At 36.2% G+C, this 16,305-nt stretch overlaps 1 pseudogene; it reads right to left on the bottom strand.

Moving 5' to 3' along the window:
- Window positions 1-14,101: 14,101 nt before the first annotated feature.
- Window positions 14,102-15,546, bottom strand: LOC129490510 (pantothenate kinase 3-like; annotated as a pseudogene).
- Between the last annotated feature and the right edge of the window lie 759 nt (window positions 15,547-16,305).

Raw genomic sequence — 16,305 nt, 5'->3', positions numbered from 1 at the left:
TACTTCTGAAAAAAATCTTCTCACATTAAGATAGGTAATAGAATTGCTGGCTTTAGTCAACTCTTAACTATTTTTAAGCTATTAATAAGATATTTTTAAACATACTTTGAGGAAAGTTCTCTTTAGCATTTTGGATGTCAACAAAATCTAAGATCATTCTGTTTGTTAGAAAATGAAACCTAAGAATGTATCAAGATACAGTTGCCAACCTCTTTTTGGAGTTACACTTTGGAGTACTGGTTGGATGTTGGAGGATGCAATCAAGTCCTTTGCATAGGTACAAAATGCTGTGCTTAACCATCCCCCCCTTCCCCTCCCCCAATTTCCCTGGATTCACTGCAAGCAGCATTCATTGTAATTGACTAAGACACTCAGATAAAATAATCCTCAAAACTGTCATAGCCCTCACCAGGCAATATGATAAAGAAACCATTCTCATCAACTCTTGATATAACAGTACTTTTTACTGAAAATCACTACGAAGATAAAAGAAAAAGAGGACCTTCAATAAATGCATACTTATTTAGAATAGCTCCACCACAGTAGGAAGAACTAGTAATAGGAAGAATATACTAAAGCAGCTACTTCCCTTGGAAGACAGAACCTGCTGAATTATGAGCAAGTTGTAACTTTACTATACTACAGCAGAAATGTCTTCAAATAAATAATTACAAAAATGTAACCTTGAAAAAAAAACTAATCAGCAATCTAACTCTAACTTATTAAAAATGGCTCTTGCAATTATCCCTGAGATTTCTTACCAAAAAGGAAGCCTACAGGGATCTTATGCTTTCCAGAGTTAATTATATCAGCAATTTCTCCAAGGGGAAAGTATTTTGCAGAGTGGAATCTTAAGAGTCCTTATATACATTGAGTGCCTGAGTCATTCTTAGGAATATGTCTGCTGAACAATATCTTTGAATATCCTGTCTCTGAATAGTAATATTTGGTTTAAAAAAATCATCCTGATTTCCACTGAATGTTTGCCATATTAAAATCTATATTAATAATATTAATTTTCCAATCTAAATTATTTCTTTATTCTAATTACCCTAGGCCACTTGTTAATTCATTTATTCTTTTCTCCCCAGTAATGCATAATTAAACATTCTAATAATCCAAATTTCCAAATGATTTACATTGGAAAAGATGACAAAATTATGAATAAAGTATATAGTTTTTTCAGCTTATCCTATCCACATTAAGCTTAATTGCAACACAGTATTATAGACGCTTTGCCCACTTATTAGTTCATTCAGCTCATCTTTTCTGAGTATAGTTTGTGTTAGGTAATGTGCTAGGTGCTATAGACTGATTAACGCAAAACAGGCTTATTGTACACCAGAATGCCAGTGTGTTTATTTCCAAACGCGAATACTCATGTCCATTATCCACAGGAGTTCTTACTAGTACAGGACTTCTAAGCAAATAACCGCAAGGTCTCTTGATGAGCATTGAATCAGAGCAAAGAGAATTAGATTGTCTTGAGTGATATTTCATCCTGTCTACAGAGAAACCTGAACTATCTCTTCTTCACAACAAAATAGATTTCCCTTGTGCTTTAAACATCTGTGTCTGCCAGACATATCTTCTCTTTTATTTTGGGCTATGTTGCCTAAATACTTACAAGTTCTATCTACTTTTCCATTATCTGTTAATGTTAACCACATCATTACTTCTGAAAACAAGATCACAACACAATTGAGTGAGCTTCATCTTCCTTCAGTCTAGGGATACACTCTGGTCCTTTTGATTCGACTTAGTATCGCCCATGTGTCCAATGACAGCACTTACGAGGACATCTTCTCTTAAGGTATTTCTTAAGATTACTAAGTTGCCCATTTTTTGTGGGATTGTGTTTGCTTCTTTACCATTTTAAGTGTGGAACCTTATCCAAATCCTGAGGCTACTTTGAAGATTTCTACATACTGAGGTTTCTGAAGTTTTTTCACACATGCGTATTTTATCAAAAAGAGTACATTAAAAATGAATAAAACATGAAATACAGATACATGCTACACTGTCCATTCACTTAAAAAGTATTACGTAAGTGAAGGAAGCAATTTCATATTTTTATGAAATATCTAGAACATACAAACCCATAGAGACAAAAGACAGATTAGTGGTTGCCTGGGATTGGGAGGAGGAGGGAATAGAAAGTAACTGTTTAATCGAAATGAAGTTTTCTTTTGGGGTTGATACAATATTTTAAACTAAATAGAGGTGGTCCTTACACAACATTATTAATGTACTAAATGCTACTGAACTGTTAAAGAGGTAATGTTATATGAAATTCACCTAAAGGAAATGTTGTTTTAAAAATAAAAGCATGCTAGAGAATTAAAGCAGGATGATAAATATAACATTATAAAGTAAAATAGCGGTAAGATAAAATCATATATTTTATATGCTATATTATATATATACACACACACATATATACATATGCAAATCAGATAGATCAATTTTAATGTGAAAAAATGATGACCGTGCTATGCTGATGTATTGCAACTGGATAATTTACCCAGAAGAACTTTGTACTAGAAAAGATAGCTTTAGCATAAAGGAGTAGGGATCTATCCTACTGATAGGACTGAATTTGTTATCTATGTATGTATGTATGTTTGTATGTATGTATGTATTTGAGTGCAATGGCATGATCAGAGCTCACTTCAGCCTCCACCTCCTGTATTCAAACAATTCCCCTGCCTCAGCCTCCTAAGTGGCTTTTTATTTCTTTTTCTTTTGTAGAGATGGGGGTCTTGCTATATCAACCAGGCTGGTTTTAAACTCCTGGCTTCAAGCAATCCTCCTGCCTTGGCCTCCCTAAGTGCTGGGATTATAGCTGTGAGCCATCATTCCCACCCTTAATTTTGGGGGGGGCATATGTTAGTTTTGAAGAGTTATTGGTATTCCCAGGCAGCAAAGTGAAGCAGCTAATTAGAAATTAAAGTTTGAAGATCTTGACACTTACAATAGCGTCCAAAACTAATGATATGTATTTGAGGGTCAAATGAACAGGTACCCAGAAAGAAAGTATAGCAAGGAATAAGAATTAGTACCATAAAGAGTACAAGCTTTTGAAGGGGAAAGTAGAAAATTGTGAAAGAGAAATCAGAAAAATCAGCTGAGAATGTGTAGTCAGAGAATAAAACTATTTATAAAACCAAATCAATAATCATGAGATACCTATTTGTCCCAGGCCTGAGACACAGCAAGGAACACTTTTCTATATTCAGTGACAGGAGGTATCTTATCTGGATTAATACTGTATTCCAAGAGTAGGACAAAGTATCTCGCACATATTCATCTATCTGGTGTTATATGCTCTTCAAGTACATGTGGAAAATACAGCCTTACTCAGAGGAGTAGTTTAATAATCTTTTCAGATACTGGTGGAGGGTCTTCTTTAATACATCATTAAAATTCATCAGTGATAATTTCTGAAAGGTTACTTGGAGGGTGAAAACATTATCAGTGAACTTTTCATAGTCTTTCATATTAAGTGTATCAGTTTTTGTGTACCCCAAATGAAACATTTTACTTATTTGTGATTTGGTAACATAACGTATTTGAAAAATATTGACTCATCATACAACATAAAAATAAATATGGAAGGTGATAAGATGGCCAACAAAATTACTGAGTAAACCACCATAATTTGGGCAGATATTCCAAGAGAAGATCTTGCTGAGAGGAAAAAAAGGGGCAACACTGAAGTCAAGGGTGAAGAGGCAGGAAGGTGGGAACCCTGTGCTGGGCACCTGAACACCAAGGCTAAGTCCTGGCCCTAAATGGCTCCTGGGAGAGTGGTGAGTGAGGGAACTAAGGGACGGCTCAATCTCCCTGCATATTTCTAGGATCCTAGCTACAGGGGACCCCATGTTCCCCATCCCAACAAACATGTATGCTGGCAGGGGGATCTTTCCACGGAGTTTTGGATAGCACAGAGCCCAGGAGCTTTTGTGTGCTGGACAGCTTCAGCTAAGAGCAGCCATAGACGTGCATCCTCCAGGGTTTCCCACCCACCTCCAGAAAGCAGAGGCTCCAGGTTACCTCCAAGCCAGGGGAGATCAGGGCCACCTTCCCTACAGGACTGGGGCACATCTGCTCTGCAAGTTCCCATGCCTGCTGACCCCTCCCAGGGTTCATGCCTAGCCGCCCTGCAGGAGGGCGTGCATGGCCCAGCCCCCACAGCTCAGCCTGAGTATATTGCGGGCACTTTTACAGTCACCCAGGAGCACATGGATCCACCAGCACAACTGGAACCGAAACCTGAGCCAGGACATTTCAGTGTCCTCAGGGCTTCAGCACGTAGCTCAGCAGTAGATCGCCAAAATCTATGGCCTGCACTCAAGCAGAGGAGGAGCCCCCATCCTCAGAGAGCTGAGAAGAATGAAACACATGGGTTCCTGGGCAGGGGTGGGAGTGGGGCATGCCTCCCTCCACAGCGCTGGTCCAGAGAGAGTGTGGCATATCTCCCTGCTGCAGTCTTTGCCTGAGAGGCCTCTGTGGGCTAGAACACCTAAGAAAAGAAATGTAAGTGCATTCCCAGTGATCAGAGGGGCTCCGCAGAAGTCCAAGAGCAGACCTGGCATGGGGTGAGGAGTATCTCCCTTCCTCCACCACTTCAGAGCTGCAGAAGTCTGCAAATGCAAGGAAGTACAAAGGAGCCATGTGACTGGGTATTAACCTAGCTTGTGGCCATAAATCTTAAGCACCACCAACTGAATTGCAACCTAAAGTATAACACCAAAAATGTATCCCTGTAATATGCACACCTTTGAAAACAAGCGCAAAAATTCACCCACACATAAAGATCCTATACAGAGCCTTGGCCCTCTGAAAGCATCCAGAAAGCAAGCCAACTGACTACATCACTTACACCACAGTTAAAGGAACACCAATCTTCCCAAATAAGAAAGAACCAGCAAAAGAACTCTGCCAGTCAAAAAAGCCAGTGTTGCCTTACTTCCAAATGAGTCCACCAGCTCCCCAGCAATGGTCTGAACCTGTCTGAAATGACAGACACAGAATTCAGAATCTGGATGGCAAGGAAACTCAGTCATATTCAGGAGAAAGTTGAAACCCAATCCAAGGAATACAAGAAATGCAGTAAAACCATCCAAGAGCTGAAAGATAAAAGCCATCTTAAGAATCAAACTTCACTTATAGAGCTGAAAAACTCACTACAAGAATTTCATAATATAATCAGAAGTATTAGCAGTAGAATAGACCAATATGAGGAATGAATCTCAGAGTTTTGAGGTCAGTTCTTCAAATCAATTCAGTCAGACAAAAACAAAGAAAAATGAATTAGGAAAAATGAAAAAAACCTCCAAGAAATATAGGATTATGTAAAGAAACAAAATCTATGATTCATTGGCATTTCTGAAGTAGAAGGAGAGAAAATAAACAACTTGGAAAATATACTTGAGTATATAATCTATGAACATTTCTCTAATCTCACCAGAGAGGTTGACATGCAAATTCAAGAAATACAGAGAACTTTGACTAGATACTAGGCAAGGTGACTATCACCAAGGCACATAGTAATCAGATTCATCAAGGTCAATGCAAAAGAAAAAATCTTAAAGACAGCTAGACAGATAGGTCAAGTTACATACAAAGGGAACCCCATCAGGACAGCTGCAGACCTCTCAGCACGAATCTTACAAGCCAGAAGAGATTAGAGGACAATTTTCAGCATTCATGAAGAAAAGAATTTCCAACCACAAATTTCATATCCTGCCAAAGAAGCTTCATAAATGAAAGAGAAAATGAAATCCTCACCTGACAAGCAAATGCTGCTGGAATATGTTTCAATTAGACAGCCTTAAAAGAGTTCAACACAATGATACCTGCTATCACAGAAACACACTTAAACACATAGTCCACTGTCAACAGGCGCTATAAAGCAACTCACAATAAAACCTACAGAAAAACCAACTAACCGAAAGATGACAAGATCAAAATCGCACACATGGATATTGACTTCGAATGAAAATGGGCAAAATGCCTCCACTCAAAAAAACAGAGTGGCAGTCTGGATAAAAATACAAGACAGAGCCCTCTGTTGTCTTCAAGAGACCCATCTCACCTGTAATGACACCCATAGGCCCAAAGTAAAGGGATGAAGAAAGATCAACCATGTAAATGGAAAACAAACAGGAATTGCTCTTCTTATGTTAGATGAAACAGTCTTGAAACCAAAAAACTTAAGAAGGACAATGAATGGTATTACATAATAATAAAAGGTACAATCCAACAAGAAGCCTTAACTATCCTAAGTATATATGCACCTAACATTAGAGCATCAAGATTCACTTAAAATTTCAACTTAGCCTATGAAAAGACTTAAAGAACCACGCAATAATGGTGGGAGACTTCAACACCCCACTGACAGCATTAGACAGATTATCAAGGCAGAAAACTAACAAAGATCTCTGGACTTAAAACTCAACAGTTGACTGATTGGACCTAATAGACATCTACAGACTACCACAACCAATAACTACAGAATATACATTCTTTGAATCTGCATATGGAACATATTCTAAGATTGAACACATGATTGGTCATAAAGCAAGTCTTAATAAATTTTAAAAATTGAAATCATATCAAGTACATTAATGGACCACAGTACAATAGAAATAGAAATCAAGAAGATTGATAGAAATAGAAATCAATATCAAGGAGATCTCTCAAAAGTACACAAATACATGGAAGTTAAACAACTTGCTCCTGAACAACTTCTGGGTAAACATAGAAATTAAGGCAGAAATGAAAAAATTATTTGCAATTAATAAAAATTGGGAAATAACATCTCCAGAATGTAACAAAAGCAGTATAAACAGGAAAGTTTACAGCCCTAAACACTTTCATCAAGACGTTAGAAAGATTTCAGATTAATATGTAACTTTAAAAAGAACAAACCCCAAAACAAGCAGAAGAAAATATATAATTAAAATTACATAACTTAATAAAATTGAGATGCAAAATCCAGACAAAAGGTAAATGAAACCATAATTTGTTCCTTGAAAAAATAAGACAGACTGCTAAACAAATTAAAAAAGAGAAGATTCAAATAAGTATAATCAGAAATGACAAAGATGTCATTATAACTGATCCCACAGAAATACAAAAGACCCTCAGATAATAAGATAAACAGCTCTATGCAGACAAATGAGAAAATCTAGAGGAAATGGATAAATTCCTAGATACACACACACACTCTCCCAAGATTGAATCAGGAGGAGATTGAAAAACTGAATAGACCAATATCAAGCTCTGAAATTGAATCAATAATAAAAAAACCCTAACAACCAAAAAAAGTCCTCAATCATATGTATTCATAGCTGAAATCTATCAGAAATAAAAAGAACTGGTATCAATCCTACTGAAACTATTCCAAAAAATCGAGGAGGAGGGACTTCTCTCTAATTCAGTCTATGAGGTCAGAATAAGCCTAATACCAAAATCTGGCAACAAGACAAAGAGTGAAAACCTCAGGCCACTATCCCTGATCAACATAGACTCAAAAATCCTCAATAAAATACTAACAAACTGAATCCCGCAGCACATCCAACAGTTAATTCACCATGATCAAGCAGACTTTTCCTGGAGTAAATACATAAATAAATAAATCTGATGCACCACATAAACAGAATTAAAAGCAGAAACCATATGATAATCTCAATGGATGCATAAAAAGCTTTCAGTAAAATCTAACACCATTTGATGATAAGAAATCCTGAACAGGCTAGGCATTGAAGGAACATACCTCAAAATAACAATAAGGAACATACTATCAATGACCAACCCACAGTCAACATCATACTGAATGGACAAAAGCTGGAACCTTTCTTCTTGAGAACTAGAACAAGGCAAGTTTGCCCACTCTCACCACTCCTATTCAACATACAGTACTATGGGCAATCAGCAAGAAAAGAAAGAAAAAGCATCTAAATAGAAAAAGAAGTCAAAGTCTCTCTCTTTGCTGATGATATGATTCTATACTTAGAAACCCCTAAAGACACTGCCAAAAGGCTACTAGAACTGATAAATGATTTTAGCAAGGTTTCAGGATACAAAATCAATACATAAAAATCAGTAGCATTTCTGTACACCAATAACATCCAAGTTGAGAGGCAAATTAAGAACAACCCCATTTTCAGTAGCCACAAAGAAAATGAAATACCTAGGAATACAGTTGACCAAGGGGGTGAAATACCGCTATAAGGAGAACTACAAAACACTGATGAAATAAATAAGAGATGACACAAATGAATGAGGAAACATCCATGCTCATAGACAGGAAGAATCAATATTATTAAATTGGCTATATGGCCAAAACAATTTACAGATTCAACATTATCCCTAGTAAACGACCAATGTCATTCTTCACAGAACTAGAAAAAACTATTCTAAAATTCATATGGAACCAGAAAAGAGCCGAACAGCCAAACAATTCTAAGCTGAAAGAACAAAGCCAGAGTCATCACAGTACCTGACATCAAACCGTACTACAAGGACGTAGTAACCAAAACAGCATGGTATGGGTACAAACACAGACATATAGACCAACTGAACAGAATACAAAACTAAGAAATGAAGCCAAACATCTACAACCATCTGTTCTTTGACAAGGTAGACAAAAACAAGTAATCAGGAAAGGACTCTCTATTCAATAAATGGTGTTGGAAAAGCTATCTAGCCATATGCAGAAGATTGAAACTAGACCCCTTCATTTCACTACATGTAAAAATTAATTCATGATGGATTAAAGATTTAAATGTAAGACCATAAATTCCTAAAAGAAAAAAAATTAGGAAATACCCTTTGCGACATTGGCCTTGGCATAAAATTTATGGCCACGTCTGAAAAAGCAATTGCAACGAAAACAATAGTTACCGTGAGACCTAATTAAACTATGGAGCTTCTGCGCACAGTAAATGAAACCATCAACAGGGTAAACAGACAATCTATAGAATGAGAAAAACATTCACAAACCATACATTCAATATTCTGGGTATTAGACAATATCCGTAATCTATAAGCAACTTAAACAAATCAACCAAGCAAAAAACAAATAACCCCGTTAAAAAGGGGCAAAAGGCATGAACAGACACTTCTCAGAAGACATACAAGCAGCCAACAAACATATGAAAAATGTTTATCACCACTAATCCTCAGAAAAATGCAAATTGAAACCACAATGATACCATCTCACACCAGTCAGAATGGCTATTATTAGAAAGTCAAAAGACAACAGATGCTACTGAGGCTGTGGAGAAGAGGGGATGTTTATGCTCTTGGTGGGGAGGTAAATTAGTCCAGGCAGTGTGGAAAGCAGTTTGGAGATTTCTCAAAGAACTTAAAACAGAGCTAACCTTTGACCAAACAATCCCTTTATCAGGTATATACTCAAAGGAATATACATCATTATACCATAAAGATACACGCACTCATATGTTCATTACCATGATGTTCCCAATAGCCAATACCTGAAATCAACCTAGGTGTCCATCAGTGAAGAACTGGATAAATAAAATGTGGTATATAGACACCATGGAATACTACATGGCCATAAAAAAATCAAATCATGTTCTTTGTAGCAACGTGGATGGAGCTGAAAGCCATTATCCTAAGCAAATTGACACAGGAATAGAAAAGCAAATACTGCATGTTTTTGCTTAAAAGTAGAAGCTAAACACTGAATACACATGTATATAAACAGGGGAACAACAGACACTACAGACTACTACGCAGAGGAGAGAGGATGGGGGTGATGGATTGAAAAACTACCTATTGGGTACTATGCTCACTACCTAGGGTCAATATAACCATGAAATAATCCTATACATGTACCCCCTGTATCTAAAATAAAAGCTGAAAAAAATTTTAAAAGAATGGATACACCTAATTTGCAAAAGAATAACTATTAATAATACCAACATAATTGAGATGAATTTGGTAAACTTTGACATTGCTAGTTACAAAGTAATTTGGAATAAATTTGCTATGAAAACGTAAACTAAAAAATATAAATGAATAAATAAATAAATGCATTTATTTACAAAAACAATTTATCAGAAAAGTAAGTATAGAGGAACTGTCAATCTTACATTGGAGAATATACATGATCTAAACTCCGAATATTCACTTGAAAGCTCACATTTTTTCATTGGAAACAAATATTGCCAGGAGTTACCTGGAAGTGAAAGGCCCACTTCGTTTATTTTTGTGAAAATGTCTGCCAAATAGTTATCTAAATAACCTTCCTTTTCTATCAGTTGTTCTTTCCAGTGAAAATGGTACTCCATTTTTAAAAAGTAGCTAGTTCAACTCCCAACTCAAACAATCATAAAAGTAATTTTCCCCAAGAAAAATACCTTATTTTATAGGCAGCACAAATGCTCTATGCATATTCGCCATTATCATCTCAGAATATTTTATAAGATCGAAGTTTTTGTGTCTTTATCAAATACTTCAGTGGTCTGAATTTGTCCCCTAAATTCACACGTTGAAACTTAATCTCCATCATAAGGAGCTGGGCCCTTAGGGGGTGATCAAATCATGAAGGCAGAGTTCTCATGAATGGGATAATTGACTTTATGAAAGAGGTTGGAGTGCCCTGGTCTCCTTAAGTCATTTCTCCCATGTGAGGACACAGGTGTGCCCTTTTTGCCCACTTCCTCCACGTGAGGCTACAGTAAGAAGGTGCCATCTTGGCAATCTTGGAATCAGAAAGCAATCCTCACAAGATACTGAATTCGCTGGTGTTTTTGTCTGGAACTTCCTACCTCCAGAACTGTGAGAAATAAATTTCTATCATTTGTAAATAACCCAGTCAGTAATATTTTGTTATACAACAGGAATGGACTAGGACAAAGACGTTCTTAAATTAAACTGGCATTTTATTTTCTTTTACTGGAAGTACAGAGCAATGAGGGTTCAATGACAAGTATTACAGTTTGGTGCCACCACCATGATTTGTACTATGGCACCATCGGTTTTACCCACCATTGCTTTTCCACCATCACTGCAAATAGCCACAGTAAAAAGGACGAGGATACCTCAATATTATGAAAATAATTCTGACTTCACAGACTCCTGAAAACATTTCAGTGACCCCCCAGTTATCCAGTGACTACACTTTCAACTATAGACAAAAATGGGAAGAGAAATTAAGGACTAGTGAATTATTTTTCTCAGTTAAAGATCTTCTGCCTGCTGAAAGTAAATGGGGTGGGGTTAGAGTATTGAGAACAGTGGCAGACATTCTGAAATAACTGTGTGTACAGTAAAGAAAGGGAGTTGAATAGGGCTTTAAAATATAAATCAACTGCATATACCAAAGCACTGGTTGAGGTTGGAAATCATAAATTGATAGTACCATGAATCAGCATTTTAGCATTTTGTATAAAAAAATATTTAGGTATGTGGTTTATCAAAGGTAAAGCAGGGGCACAGCACGAGAAAGAGGACATTGAAGGTAAGATTTTTGAAGTGGCCAGTAGCAATTTTATAGTTTCATTTTTGATGAAAACTTATTCTTCATTTAAATTCATATACCTAGACCAAACATGGGACACTGACTCATTGACCTATATACTATGTTTGTACCACAGTACTCTGATATACAGAATTATACAGATAACATACTTGAGATGCTTATGAAATATGGTCAGATATTTAATACTTCATGATAAAAAAATTAGAGTATTTTGAAAAGCTACTAGTTTGTGTTTTCCTTGTTAAGCATATGTTATACAAAAACAGAATAATTCTAGGATATGTTTGTTGATAGTGAGAATTACTGCTATAATGATAAAATTATAATTTTCATCTTCTAAGCGTAAGAATGTGATTAAATTTTATACCATTATTTCCTATTTCATCATTATTATTCTACCATTTGAAGTCAGAAAACTGCCACATTTGTCTGAGAGGCTGTGGAATTTTACATGAATATTCAATCACAGGAAAACCCCCACCTGAGGTGTGAAAAGTTTAATTTTCAAGGCCATTCAAAAGAAGACAAAAATCCCAACATCAAAAATGCACCTCTTTTTTCTTTTATTCTATAAAACTTATCATTTAAACTTCTGATGTGTTTATATGGATAACATAATCCCTAAGGTTAATATCAAGTATTAGCCAATTCCTCACAACTGTAAGAATGTGATTATATTTTATACCGTTTTGATGACCGAGTAGGGATGTTTATATTAGCATTCATTTTTAGTAAAAAGAATCACTCTGACTTTCTAATGATTGCCTGAAGTACACTTTATGCACAAAAAATATAGACTACATTAAGAAATTGTTGTTACTTGCATTTATATAACGGTAGGTCAAAGATGCTAAAAATTCTTATTTCACTTCTTATTTAGAGGTGAAATCTAATTCCCCTTCCCTGGAATCTGAGCTGGCCTCGGTGACTGGTTTGATCAATAGAATGTGGTGGAAGTGACACAATGAATTCTCAGGCTATGTTAAAAAAAAAAAAAATTGCAGCTGCTTCTTCGTTCTATTGGAAGACACTACAGAAAACCAGCCACCATGCTGTGAAGAAACAATTATCTTCATCAAAAAGCCCTGACGGAGAGGAATTGAGCCTTCCCAAATCACAGCCCCAGATGAGCTCCCAGATAACAGCCAACAACTTTGCTAGGCATTTGAAGAAGCCATCTTAGAAGAGTGTCTTCTAGCCCAGTTCACCCCAGCTGATGGGAAGCTACATGGATCAGAGAAAACCCATTCCTTTCAAACTCTGCCCAAACTCTGTTTTGTCACAATATACATGATTGTTACCTAAAGCTACTAAGTATTGTGGTGGTTTGTTGCACAGAATTAGATAACGGAAACATATGTCATTTTGTTCTGTTTAACATATATTTAATATTAGAAATATACTAAATATCACTAAGTAATTAGCATTAGCACAAGCAAGAATCCATATTCAAGTGCTCTTTCCAATAAATAATTTTTTTCATATTTAAATACTAGGCACTTATCTTAGACTCTGAGGTCAAAATTTACATAAAATAATATGGAGATTTTCTTAATATTTGAGCCAATTATGTTTCTCATATATTTTATACATTATTTTTATAACTGAAGGAACGTCTATTAAAAACTCTCAGTGAGTTACAGATAATCATATTCCAATACACATGAATATTAATATATTTTCATTTATTTGTGTTAAGGCAGGAGAACATGATAAATCAAATACCATCTATAAAAATGTTGTCTTAAAATAAGATCTTTAAATGTATACTCAATGTTCCATTACATAACATCAGTTCTCTATGTAACATTATTATATTTTTATCTTTTGTTTTCTTTATTTTTTGACTCTGGGAACCAAACAGCATGTTTTAAATTGTATGACAATTTTATCTATTTTTCCTAGCATTTCAATTATCTTCTTTTGTCCTTTCCATGATCAAATAAGCCTGTATGTAAACAAGCCTGTATGTAACAGTAGACTTTATATGAATGTATTTTACAGAACATCTTGGAAATAACTAGTGACATTGCCGAAATTTTGAATTGTCATTTTTTTATTAAAAGTTTTGGTTGATACACACAGACTATACATATCTATGTTTATATATATACGTGTATATAAGTGTATATATATGTATATATGTGTATATGTGTATATATGTATATATGTGTATATACGTATATATATGTGTATATGTATATATGTATATATGTGTATATATGTATATATATGTATACACACACACAAATAATATATATGCAATATAATGTAATATATATGAAAACAATGCTTATTCTTTTTTTCATTTTAGAATTCTCATGAAAATTTAATAATAGTATTTCAGTTAATTATGGCATTTGAGGAAAAGATACTAATGGGGAAAGATCACATACACGCTTTGGGTGATACGTCAAAAAAAACCTACGATAATTAGTAGTATTGCCTTAACATTTCTAAAATCACATAAAAATGATCATCTTTGATTGCCATTTCAGTAATTTTGAATACAGGGTATGTTATTTTCTGCTCACTAGTAATCAAAACACATAAACTTGTAACAAATATTCAGAGTCGATTATTTTCATAAGCTAAACATTTCCGAGACTTTAAGATTTGTGTTTGAGCATACAATACTGCAATGTTGGCTACATAAAATAAAAAAATCTTTTTAAGAGGAAGCTCAATAATCAGAGGCTGTACTGCATTTAAGGATTTAACACTGGCTATATACAAAAGGGAAAGCATTTCAATGAGAAATACTTCACGTTACCAAGTTCTCTCCTTTAATATGGCAACATTCAGCAGCTTATGCTACTCTTTTATCCTTTGGTTCCCAGTGACAAACAATGCAGTAATAATGCCTCTGGTTTTAGTTCCTCTTGGATGACATTTATTAGCAGAGAGAGAGACCTGATGCTTTAGCTGAAATTTGGCAGCCCAAGAAGTGCACCAACTGCTCCAAAGTATCCCTCATGTTCTAGAAACAAGGCTTTTAGTTGACCTTTTGACCAGTAATTCAGTGCATATGCCAAAAGTTTCATTGAGAGGGTATTGACACGTAAAAAGTTTCCAACAAAGACAACTCTGTTTATTTTCTCATTAACAGCACACATTCGTGCCACAGAACCAATGTTATTGGTGATAGTAACTAAAGTAGCTCTTGCCAGATCCTCTTTATAACAGATTCTCGCTTCTCCTTAGAAATCATATTCCCAAAACTAGATGTTACAGCCTAACCTGGCAAACCAAATCTTTCATGATCTCCTCCATAAATATCACGGATCAGCTTGTCAGCTTGCGTGCTGTCACCTTTGGATGCCATTTCAAGAGCCTCTTCGAAGCTTTCACAGCCAGTCAATAAACTGCATAAACCCAGAAAAGAACCCCCTCCAAGGCTTGTCCCAGGCACTCGTTTGTAGCTGTCTTTGGAATGGACTGCTAAAATACTGGCTCCTGAGCCAATGTCCACTACGAGCAGTGGGTAGGGATCATCCAGGTTAAAAGGCATCTTTTGGCATCGCTCAGGTTCTGCGGCGTTAGCAAAATAATAGCACTCGGCTTGTCCATTGAAACCAACAGTCTATATACAGCAAGCCCTTTACGAGGCGGTCAAGTTCATCCAGTTTGTGCAGGTGGAGGTTTCCGATTGTGCGAAAATCTTTTTCAAGCTTGTAAGCACCACCTCCTGTAGCACACAGCACCGTTTGCAATGTTGAGAAGTTTTCATCTCTTCCCATCTGGATAAAAGTAGGCAGGTCCTGGGTTGGAAACCTGATAAAGTGCAAGCTCCCTCTTCGGCCAAAAAGTGTGAAATCTTTCAGTTCAAGGTGTCCATCCCGAAAGCCGGTGGATCCATATGCCACGTTAGAAGTCAAGTATTTCCGAATACTTTTTAAACTCTCAACTGCTTGTTCTTCCTCTGCTGTGATATCAATAGGTTCAAAGTACGAGAGCTTTGCTAGAGTTCCCCCAGCATCCGTGCCAAACCACGGGAAAGGGGGTCTCTTGGCGTCTTTGATCTTCATGGCGTCGGCCCGAGGGGCGAGGGGCGGCCTCCGATCCCGAGCACTGAGAGCAGTGGCAGCGACTCCGGAGGTGGCTGGGCCAGGCGGGGCGGGCCCAGGGCGGGGCGGCGGCGCCTGAGGAGATGCCGGGCCAGGGGGAGGCCTCCCACCCCCACGAGCAAGGGACCCAGCAAGCTGGGGAAGGCCTCCAGCGTCCAACAATGCTTATTCTTTTTCTCGAACGTTCTAACTTTAGTTTTCTTCTTGTATAATTGTATTGGCTAGAACTTCTATATTTGTTCTAAATAATAATGGTGATAGTGGACATCTTTATCTTATTCATAAATTGAATGCAGTTTTTCCCAGCATTTCTTCCATTGTGCACCATGCAGTCTATATTTATTCTGTATTAATGTTAATGAAATATCCATATATTGTATATTTATATTTTTATTAAGAATGGATGTTTAATTTCCTTCAGTACCTTTTCATTATTTCTGGAATTGCTCATGATTTTTCTTTTTTGATTTATTAACACAGTGAACTATATTAATAACTTTACTTATGTTGAACCATTTTAACACTGCTTGAACAAGCTTCACTAGGGTTATTTGAATATGTCCCTTGCCTGGATTAGCTGATTGTTTATTTAACATTAGGAATGAAAATGCAAATCCTGTTCATAAGCGAGATTGGTGTAAAATTTTTGTGTTTTGTTCCCTTTCTGTTAAATTGTGTTATCAGTTTTATGCTTACTTGATAAGATAAAATTGAAATCTG

Source organism: Symphalangus syndactylus, chromosome 9 (genome assembly GCF_028878055.3).
Source record: "Symphalangus syndactylus isolate Jambi chromosome 9, NHGRI_mSymSyn1-v2.1_pri, whole genome shotgun sequence".
In the NCBI taxonomy this organism is placed as follows: Eukaryota; Metazoa; Chordata; class Mammalia; order Primates; family Hylobatidae; genus Symphalangus; species Symphalangus syndactylus.
Note: the sequence above shows the minus strand (reverse complement) of the source record. Positions and strands in the feature narration are given on the sequence as shown.